This window comes from Palaemon carinicauda, chromosome 6 (assembly GCF_036898095.1).
Source record: "Palaemon carinicauda isolate YSFRI2023 chromosome 6, ASM3689809v2, whole genome shotgun sequence".
Classification (NCBI taxonomy): domain Eukaryota; kingdom Metazoa; phylum Arthropoda; class Malacostraca; order Decapoda; family Palaemonidae; genus Palaemon; species Palaemon carinicauda.
In genome coordinates this window covers 2,124,170-2,136,235 of record NC_090730.1, presented here as the reverse complement: position 1 = coordinate 2,136,235, position 12,066 = coordinate 2,124,170, and positions in this window count along the sequence as shown.

The window sequence follows — 12,066 nt, the reverse complement described above, 5'->3', positions numbered from 1 at the left end:
TTGTCAGTTATTATTCTGTTTTCTTCCTGTTCTGTCAGTTAGTTTTCTGTTTTTTTTCCTTATTTTTTGTCAGTTAGTATTCTGTTTTCATCCTTCTATTCTATCAATTAGTATTCTGTTTTTTCCCTTCTATTCCGTCAATTAGTATTAAGTTTTCTTCCTTCTATCCTGTCAATTAGTATTTCGTTTCCTTGTATTCTATCAATTAGTATTGTTTTCTTCCTTCTATTCTGTCAATTAGTATTCAGTTTTCTTCCTTCCATTCTGTCAGTATTCTGTTTTCCTCATATTCTGTCAGTTAGTATTCTGTTTTCTTCCTTCTATTGTGTCAGTTAGTATTCTGTTTTCTTCCTATTCTGTCAGTTAGTATTCTATTTTCTTCCTTCTATTCTGTCAAGTAGTATTGTGTTTTCTTCCTTCTATTCTGTGTCAGTTGATATTGTTTTCTTCCTACTATTCTGTCAATTAGTTTTCTGTTTTCTTCCTTCTATTGTTTCAATTATTATTCTGTTTTCTTCTTCTATTCTGTCCCTTAGTATTTCAGGGTTGCAGAATGAAGGGCCAGTGGTAATACAATCGTTTGTGCTTTTTGTAGCCAAAACTGCAGTTACACACACACACAAACACTGAGTGTCCCTGTTTGAATGTTACAGCCTGATCATGACCCACATAAAATGTATGAACCATGATACTGGTATGATTTAGGTCACGCCTCCGGATGTAGTCTTCAGGGTCTTACGCCTAAAATACGCTTAAAATAATCCTTGCGTTATTCACTCATTACCCATTTTTACTCTCTCTCTCTCTCTCTCTCTCTCTCTCTCTCTCTCTCTCTCTCTCTCTCTCTCTCTCTCTCTCTCTCTCTCTCTCTCTCTCTCTACATAGAAAACGTGAAGCAAGGAAATAATTTCGTTTCATTTCTTATATATAAATAATATAGAATTTACTGTTCCTTAAGTAATTTCATAAATTTCTTATGTTTCTTTTATACATTTATAAATTACATATAATTTATAGTTTAATAAATAAGTTCACAATTTGTTTACAAGATTTATATTTTACCATCTTCATATATATACAGTATATATACATATATATATATATATATATATATATATATATATATATATATATATATATATATATACATGTATATATATATATATATATATATATATATATATATATATATATATATATATATATATATATATATGTATTAAATATAGTGTACAGAACAGTTTCATAAATAAGTTTCCAATTTATTCACAATATATTTTATAATTTTCATTTATTTCCGATTTATGATTCTTCAGTCACTTAACCTTTGCTTATCTATATATTAATACGATAGCGTGTGTGTTATTTATTTTGTCACGCTTTGAAGAAAACGGAAATAATTTCATGGTATACTCGTGTGTCACGCTTTAAAGAAAACAGAAATAATTTCATGGTATACTCTTACAGATTCACATTAGACTTTGATTACTTAACCAAAGCAAATCTTATATAGTTTTCCCACTTAACCTTTTACTTACTGAAATTGATACAGATATTTTTGCATAGGAATATTTGTCATCAAGTTGTGGAATGATCTTCATAATCGAGTAGTTGAATCTGTAAAACTTCAAAAGTTCAAACTTGCTGCAAATGGTTTTATGTTGAACAAGCTGACATAAGTCTTTTTTTATAGTTTATTTATGAAAGATCTGCTTTAATGTTGTGACTGTTCATATGATATTTTATTTTAATTATATTGTTCATTACTTCTCAAATAGTTTTATTTATTTCCTTATATCCTCTCCACATTGGGCTATTTTTCCCTGTCGGAGCTCCTCGGCTTATAGCATCCTATTTTTTCCAACTAGGGTTGTAGCTTAGCTAATAATAATAATAATAATAATAATAATAATAATAATAATAATAATAATAATAATAATAATAATAATAATAATAATAATTTGAAGGACCCTCTAGCAATTTTTATCTCATGTAATGATTTCTTTACTCTATTCAACATTATTATTATTATTATTATTATTATTATTATTATTATTATTATTATTATTATCACTTGCTAAGCAACAACCCTAGTTGGAAAAGCAGGATGCTATAAGCCCAAGGGCCCCGACAGGGAAAATAGCTCAGTGAGGAAAGGAAATAGGGAAATATACTACAACAGAAGTTTAAGAACAATAACATTAAAATAGATCTTTCGTATATAAACTATAAAAAAAGGGAAGAGAAACAACATAAAAAAAAGTGTGCCCGAGTGTACCCTCAAGCAAGAGAAATCTTCACCAAGACAGTGGAAGCCCAGGGTACAGAGGCTATGGCACTATACAAGACTAGAGCACTTGAACAGATGAAAAAAATTCTCTAATCATACTTAACTGTAAAATGAAATTATCTATCCATTCATAATAACACATAATCATCTTTATTCTTCTAACGCAGGATGTTTTAATGAAAATTTTTTTAGCCATATAATCTCCAATATACCTCGGTTACAGAACCAAGTGTATTATTATTATTATTATTATTATTATTATTATTATTATTATTATTATTATTATTATTACTAGCTAATCTACAACCCTAGTTGGGAAAGCAGGATGCTATAAGCCTGAGGGCTCCAACAGAGAAAGATAGCCCAGTGAGGAAAGGAAATAAGGAAATAAACAAACTACAAGAGAAGTAATGAACAATGTAAAATATTTTATGAACAGTAATAACATTAGAATAGATCTTTCGTATATATAAACCATAAAAGCTTAGAATAACAAAAGGAAGAGAAATAAGACAGAAAGTGTACCCTTAAGCAAGAGAACTCTACCCCAAGACAGTGGAAGACCATAGTACAGAGGTCATGTGTGTGTTGTCAATGCTCTATAAACTATGAAAACTTGAAAGAAAAAACAAGAGGAAGAGAAGTAAGATAGAATATTGTGCCTGAGTTTACCCTCAAGCAAGAGAACTCTACCCTAAGACAGTGGAAGACCATGGTACAGAGGCTATGGCACTATCAAAAACTAGAGAACAATGGTTTGATTTTGGAGTGTCCTTCTAGAAGAGCTGCTTACCACAACTAAAGAGTCTCTTCTTCCATTACCTAAAGGAAAGTAGCCACTGAACAATCATAGTGTAGCAGTTAAGCCCTTGAGTGAGGAAGAATTGGCTGATCAAATTGGAGATCAAATTAAACCTGGCTTCTGAACATTATACACATCTTTTATGAAAGAAGACATTCAAGTCTTTCTCCTCTCTTAATCACAACATTGTAAAACAATCTGACACTTTCTGAAGCACATACTGAAATGGAGAATCTAAACGAGAAGGGAAATCTAGAATCATAACATCAGGATTATTACCCATAGAGACCTTCATTTTAGAAGCTACGTCCATGATAACATTAAAAGAAAGAATCTACTTTCAGGTAGTTAAGTTACTTGAAAATCTGATCATTTAATGGAAATTTCTTAACCATATAACCTCCAATATACCTCAGAGATTCGTCCTCTGTTACATTACAGAGTGTACTTACAGGTATTTCGGTTACTTAGAAAATCTCATTGTCTTCTCCTGATGTCTGATAACTCAAAATCAATCAATCAATCAATCTCCAATCCAGGCTTCTTGGTTGAATTCAATATCTCTTAAAAAGATGCAAATTTCTGAAGGAATTTCTCGTTCTTTATGTGCAATTGTTCCCTGTGTAGATGAACACTTGGATATTAATGTATTAGGCACCCCTTCTAGAGTAGGTATACCTCAACGTGGTGAAAGGAAATGTGTATCGCCATGGTCAGCAAATCTGTACTAGTTAAGGCCACCTACACTATGATGGTTTGCTGTGAGTGATCAGACTAAAGTCTCTCACCATCACCAATCCGCAGTGGCTAGTCTGGTGATGAGAAGGGCCTTTGTCCTGCAGTGGACTAGAAATGGCGACATTTTTTTCTAGTATTACACAGGCAATCTTGATGTTCCTCGCATTTAGTACTATTACATCTTTTCCACTTAGCAAGGCTACTCCTTTCCATAGCAAATTTATTTGTACTCTGATACAAAACTTTGTCCTTCAGTAAGGGTGAAATCTGGCACGGCTGGTAACAGCCAGTGAAAAATTATCAGGGTTTTGGCAACCATCACCCAGTATCTAATGGGGGTTTGGGTTTGATTCCTAACAAACATTTTTTTCAGGAGACAATGAATTTTACGACATTAGGATGATCGTGCTCGTATGCCTTATACGAGTATATAAATATTCCATAATACCTTGATTAAGCCTCCTTGTCAGTATATGATTGACTTCATAAGATGTTGTGAGCATTTCAAACAAGCTTGTAAGATAGTAGGAAGACAAAATTATCCCTTTTTGAAATTGATAGAGTTCTTTCTTTCCTATCAATCCATTGATATTGTAGGTGGATCTTGGACACGTGGACGCAGTCCGTAACTAATATTTACTGAATTAGTGTGGATACAAGCTTCAACAGGCTTGAGTGACGTCACTGACTGTGACCTATAAATTACAATCTGCGTGCCAGCCAGCTTCTTATCTTTAGACTTTGGCTACACAATCGGTGTAAAACGGGCTCCGTGCCTTCAGGCAGCCCATTAGAGAAATAAATTTTTCAATGGTCAACACAGGATACTGGATTGACATTATTGATCATGATGATGTTGGAATGCTTCGTCCATCACTGCTATCTGGTATTGAACTGGAAAACAGTACACTTGTTCGGGTGCATTGTGAACAAGTCAATCATTGGGCAAGAAGGTTTCTGCTATGGCTGGAAGGGATAAAGAAGAAACTATATATGTAGCAAGGGCAGCGCCTGTCACCCATCCCCTTTCCCGGTTGGTCCTCCGTAAAGTGCTTTTTGTCTTATACTTCTCCCCTTTACATAACAAAAACTGTAGATTTATCCTAGATTGAAGTTGAATATTGGATTGGAACGGCAACTGCAGATTCAAGAATAGCGATAATTTTTAATCACACTCTTATCTAAAAATCCACTTGCTTCTTCTGGCAAACAACATTGATAACTTGGTTTCTGTCACTGATAAGAGTGTAGGGAATTGTGAAGACTGTTATCAGGATTGTCAATAACAAAAGTTTTCATAAATACACAAACAGATTAGACTGTTCTTGTATAAAGACATTTGATGTTGCCGAAATTTATCATATAGATTCTCTTTGATAACAATATTAATCTACCACGCGTAAAACAGCCATTCCTTTATTTCCATTATCATTAATAAGGAGGAGTATAAGGAGCTGAGAAAAGTCAACAAAGAAACACTTCACTTTTTTTTTTTAACTATGAAGGTTGTATTGGAGGGGGTCCACTTATGCATTGCCCCACTTATTCATGACAATAGCGGCTGATCCTCAATTCAACCAGACTCTCTACTTGATGATTTATTATCTGAAGATAAATCATTGTAATCAAAGTACTTGAGCTTTAGTCGTCGTGGGAACACTGATGAATGATTTTTGTTCAAAGTGTGAATAATTAGTTATATCCCTAATCAGGGTTAAGTCTAAAGAAGAAGAAAGATTGTAAGACAGTAGTTACATTGGTCATGTAATTGCTAATATAAAAATCTATTATTTTGATCGCTTGGCATACACAGAAAGCTCGTCAGCAGTGCTTTGAACAACTCGCCTCTGCTTCTGCAACATACACTGAAAAACTTATCCTCTCCGAGATACACTGAACAACCCACCCTCAGCAACATACTGTACAATGAACAACCTATTCTCAGCACCATACTGTACACTGGACAACCCACTCTCAGCAATATACTGTACACTATACAACCCGCCCTCAGCAGCAATACTGTACACTGGATAACCTACCCTTAGCGACTTACATTGGACAAGCCATTCTCAGTGACGTATAATGGACAACTCACCCTCAGCAATGTATAATGGATAACTCACCCTCAGGAATGTATAATGGACATCCCACCCTCAGCAACATACTGTACACTGGACAACCCACCCTCAGCAGCAATACTGTACACTAGACAACCCACCCTCAGAAACATAGTGTACACTGGATAACCTACCCTTAGCAACATGTATTGAAATGCCCAATCTCAGCACCGTACAATGGATAACTGAGCCTCAGCGATGTATAATGGACAACTAGCCCAAAGCAACGTATAATGATGGACAACTGGCCCTCATCAACGTACTGTACAGTGAACAACCCACCCTCAATGATTTAGTGTGCCACTACGACTAGCACACACTCGCTCCTGTTGTTTATTAAGGCCCTTTTTGTCCTGGTACCTCTTCCACCCCTATCTGGCACTTCTAGTCCTTCATCATTTAAAAACCAAATGATTCATATCGACAATTTAGCCAGTATATTTCCTTGAAGAAGAGTTTGCTCAACAATATGATACCCTCATATATTCCAAATTAGTTCTCCATGGACTTCACTTTTCCCTGTTTTATATTTTGCCCACACCCTGCACCTTTCCTTGCGTCACTTACTTTTAAATTGGCTTTTTTTTTTCTCCTATTATCCTTCGTTTTGTTCATAATACCTTAACATTAATTTCTCCATCATCCTTTATGTAGTTTTGTAGTTTTGTACCATTTCTCTTACTTTCAGTTCAACTATAACTCCTCTTTTAGCTACTAAATCTCTCACTAATCCACTTCTAATTTTTTACAACAGCTACTAACTAGAACTCTAGAGTCGCACTTTTCCTTGCCTCCGGTAAAATATCAAATGATGATATGATGGAGTAACGCTCTCCCGAAAACCTTTAATTTGACTAATGTTGCCCCACAAGATTCAAACTTGTGTATAGTGGAACTAGTCTCCTCTTTACTCACTTGTAGCCGTCTCTACAAGACTCCTCCACTCTTCCCTATCCAGTGCAATGTCATTCCAGCGGATAGGTGCTCTCGAAAACCATGCGGTTGATTAATGTTGCCCCACAAGCTTCAAACCTGTGTATAGTGGAACTAGTCTCCTCTTTACTCACTCATGGCTGTCTCTACAAGACTCCTCCACTCTTCCCTATCCAGTGCGATATCATTCCAGCGGACAGGTGCTCTCGAAAACCATGCGGTTGATTAATGTTGCCCCACAAGAATGCAATCTGGGAAGTACAGGGGGGTTTTAGAAGAGGTAGGGGTTGTATGAATCAGATTTTTACAGTTAGGCAGATATGCGAGAAATATTTAGCAAAAGGTAAGGAGGTGTATGTTGCGTTTATGGATCTGGAGAAAGCACATGATAGAGTTGATAGGGAAGCAATGTGGAATGTGATGAGGTTATATGGAGTTGGTGGAAGGTTGTTGCAAGCAGTGAAAAGTTTCTACAAAGGTAGTAAAGCTTGTGTTAGAATAGGAAATGAAGTGAGCGATTGGTTTCCGGTGAGAGTGGGGCTGAGACAGGGATGTGTGATGTCGCCGTGGTTGTTTAACTTGTATGTTGATGGAGTGGTGAGAGAAGTGAATGCTCGAGTGCTTGGACGAGGATTAAAACTGGTAGACGAGAATGATCATGAATGGGAGGTAAATCAGTTGTTGTTTGGGGATGATACTGTACTGGTAGCAGACACAGAAGAGAAGCTTGACCGACTAGTGACAGAATTTGGAAGGGTGTGTGAGAGAAGAAAGTTGAGAGTTGATGTGGGTAAGAGTAAGGTTATGAGATGTACGAGAAGGGAAGGTGGTGCAAGGTTGAATGTCATGTTGAATGGAGAGTTACTTGAGGAGGTGGATCAGTTTAAGTACTTGGGGTCTGTTGTTGCAGCAAATGGTGGAGTGGAAGCAGATGTACGTCAGAGAGTGAATGAAGGTTGCAAAGTGTTGGGGGCAGTTAAGGGAGTAGTAAAAAATAGAGGGTTGGGCATGAATGTAAAGAGGGTTCTGTATGAGAAAGTGATTGTACCAACTGTGATGTATGGATCGGAGTTGTGGGGAATGAAAGTGATGGAGAGACAGAAATTGAATGTGTTTGAGATGAAGTGTCTGAGGAGTATGGCTGGTGTATCTCGAGTAGATAGGGTCAGGAACGAGGTGGTGAGGGTGAAAACGGGTGTAAGAAATGAGTTAGCGGCTAGAGTGGATATGAATGTGTTGAGGTGGTTTGGCCATGTTGAGAGAATGGAGAATGGCTGTCTGCTAAAAAGGTGATGAATGCAAGAGTTGATGGGAGAAGTACAAGAGGAAGGCCAAGGTTTGGGTGGATGGATGGTGTGAAGAAAGCTCTGGGTGATAGGAGGATAGATGTGAGAGAGGCAAGAGAGCGTGCTAGAAATAGGAATGAATGGTGAGCGATTGTGACGCAGTTCCGGTAGGCCCTGCTGCTTCCTCCGGTGCCTTAGATGACCGCGGAGGTAGCAGCAGTAGGGGACTCAGCAGTATGAAGCTTCATCTGTGGTGGAAATGTGGGAGGTTGGGCTGTGGCACCCTAGCAGTACCAGCTGAACTCGGCTGAGTCCCTGGTTAGGCTGGAGGAACATAGAGAGTAGAGGTCCCCTTTTTTTTGTTTTGTTCTTGTTGATGTCGGCTACCCCCCAAAATTGGGGGAAGTGCCTTTGGTATATGGATGGACAAGATTTAAGCTTGTGTTCAGTGGAACTAGTCTCCTCTTTACTCAATCAAAGCCACCTCTACAAGACTCCTCCACTCTTCCCTATCCAGTGCGATATCATTCCAGTGGACAGGTGCTCTCGAAAACCATGCGGTTGATTAATGTTGGCCCACAAGATTCAAACTTGTGTATAGTGGAACTATTCTCCTCTTTACTCACTCATAGCTGTCTCTACAAGACTCCTCCACTCTTCCCTATCCAGTGCGATATCATTCCAGCGGACAGGTGCTCTCGAAAACCATGCGGTTGATTAATGTTGCCCCACAAGATTCAAACTTATGTTTAGTGGAACTAGTCTCCTCTTTACTCAATCAAAGCCACCTCTACAAGACTCTTCCACTCTTCCCTATCCAGTGCGATATCATTCCAGTGGACAGGTGCTCTCGAAAACCATGCAGTTGATTAATGTTGCCCCACAAGATTCAAACTTGTGTATAGTGGAACTAGTCTCCTCTTTACTCACTCATGGCTGTATCTACAAGACTCCTCCACTCTTCCCTATCCAGTGCGATATCATTCCAGCGGACAGGTGCTCTCGAAAACCATGCGGTTGATTAATGTTGCCCAACAAGATTCAAACTTGTGTATAGTGGAACTAGTCTCCTCTTTACTCACTCATAGCTCTCTCTACAAGACTCCTCCACTCTTCCCTATCCAGTGAGATATCATTCCAGCGGACAGGTGGTCTCGAAAACCATGCGGTTGATTAATGTTGCCCCACAAGATTCAAACTTATGTTTAGTGGAACTAGTCTCCTCTTTACTCAATCAAAGCCGCCTCTACAAGACTCCTCCACTCTTCCCTATCCAGTGCGATATCATTCCAGCGGACAGGTGCTCTCGAAAACAATGCGGTTGATTAATGTTGCCCCACAAGATTCAAGCTTGTGTATAGTGGAACTAGTCTCCTCTTTACTCACTCATAGCCAACTCTACAAGACTCCTCCACACTTCCCTATCCAGTGCGATATCATTCCAGTGGACAGGTGCTCTCGAAAACCGTGCGGTTGATTAATGTTGGCCCACAAGACTCAACCTTGTGTTTAGTGGAACTAGTCTCCTCTTTACTCAATCAAAGCCGGCTCTACAAGACTCCTCCACTCTTCCCTATCCAGTGCGATATCATTCCAGTGGACAGGTGCTCTCGAAAACCATGCTGTTGATTAATGTTGCCCCACAAGATTCAAACTTGTGTATAGTGGAACTAGTCTCCTCTTTACTCACTCATGGCTGTCTCTACAAGACTCCTCCACACTTCCCTATCCAGTGCGATATCATTCCAGTGGACAGGTGCTCTCGAAAACCGTGCGGTTGATTAATGTTGCCCCACAAGACTCAACCTTGTGTTTAGTGCAACTAGTCTCCTCTTTACTCAATCAAAGCCGCCTCTACAAGACTCCTCCACTCTTCCCTATCCAGTGCGATATCATTCCAGCGGACAGGTGCTCTCGAAAACCATGCGGTTGATTAATGTTGCCCTACAAGATTCAAACTTGTGTATAGTGGAACTAGTCTCCTCTTTACTCACTCATAGCTGTCTCTACAAGACTCCTCCACACTTCCCTATCCAGTGCGATATCATTCCAGTGGACAGGTGCTCTCGAATACCATGCGGTTGATTAATGTTGCCCCACAAGATTCAAACTTGTGTATAGTGGAACTAGTCTTCTCTTTACGCAATCAAAGCCGGCTCTACAAGACTCCTCCACTCTTCCCTATCCAGTGCGATATCATTCCAGCGGACAGGTGCTCTCGAAAACCATGCGGTTGATTAATGTTGACCCACAAGATTCAAACTTGTGTTTAGTGGAACTAGTCTCCTCTTTACTCAATCAAAGCCGGCTCTACAAGACTCCTCCACTCTTCCCTATCCAGTGCGATATCATTCCAGCGGACAGGTGCTCTCGAAAACCATGCTGTTGATTAATGTTGGCCCACAAGATTCAAACTTGTGTTTAGTGGAACTAGTCTCCTCTTTACTCAATCAAAGCCACCTCTACAAGACTCCTCCACTCTTCCCTATCCAGTGCGATATCATTCCAGCGGACAGGTGCTCTCGAAAACCATGCGGTTGATTAATGTTGGCCCACAAGATTCAAACTTGTGTTTAGTGGAACTAGTCTCCTCTTTACTCAATCAAAGCCACCTCTACAAGACTCCTCCACTCTTCCCTATCCAGTGCGATATCATTCCAGCGGACAGGTGCTCTCGAAAACCATGCGGTTGATTAATGTTGGCCCACAAGATTCAAACTTGTGTTTAGTGGAACTAGTCTCCTCTTTACTCAATCAAAGCCACCTCTACAAGACTCCTCCACTCTTCCCTATCCAGTGCGATATCATTCCAGTGGACAGGTGCTCTCGAAAACCATGCAGTTGATTAATGTTGCCCCACAAGATTCAAACTTGTGTATAGTGGAACTAGTCTCCTCTTTACTTACTCATGGCTGTATCTACAAGACTCCTCCACTCTTCCCTATCCAGTGCGATATCATTCCAGCGGACAGGTGCTCTCGAAAACCATGCGGTTGATTAATGTTGCCCAACAAGATTCAAACTTGTGTATAGTGGAACTAGTCTCCTCTTTACTCACTCATAGCTCTCTCTACAAGACTCCTCCACTCTTCCCTATCCAGTGCGATATCATTCCAGCGGACAGGTGGTCTCGAAAACCATGCGGTTGATTAATGTTGCTCCACAAGATTCAAACTTATGTTTAGTGGAACTAGTCTCCTCTTTACTCAATCAAAGCCGCCTCTACAAGACTCCTCCCCTCTTCCCTATCCAGTGCGATATCATTCCAGCGGACAGGTGCTCTCGAAAACAATGCGGTTGATTAATGTTGCCCCACAAGATTCAAGCTTGTGTATAGATGAACTAGTCTCCTCTTTACTCACTCATAGCCGACTCTACAAGACTCCTCCACATTTCCCTATCCAGTGCGATATCATTCCAGTGGACAGGTGCTCTCGAAAACCGTGCGGTTGATTAATGTTGGCCCACAAGACTCAACCTTGTGTTTAGTGGAACTAGTCTCCTCTTTACTCAATCAAAGCCGGCTCTACAAGACTCCTCCACACTTCCCTATCCAGTGCGATATCATTCCAGTGGACAGGTGCTCTCGAAAACCATGCTGTTGATTAATGTTGCCCCACAAGATTCAAACTTGTGTATAGTGGAACTAGTCTCCTCTTTACTCACTCATGGCTGTCTCTACAAGACTCCTCCACTCTTCCCTATCCAGTGCGATATCATTCCAGCGGACAGGTGCTCTCGAAAACCATGCGATTGATTAATGTTGCCCCACAAGATTCAATTTTGTGTATAGTGGAACTAGTCTCCTCTTTACTCACTCATGGCTGTCTCTACAAGACTCCTCCACACTTCCCTATCCAGTGCAATATCATTCCAGTGGACAGGTGCTCTCGAAAACCG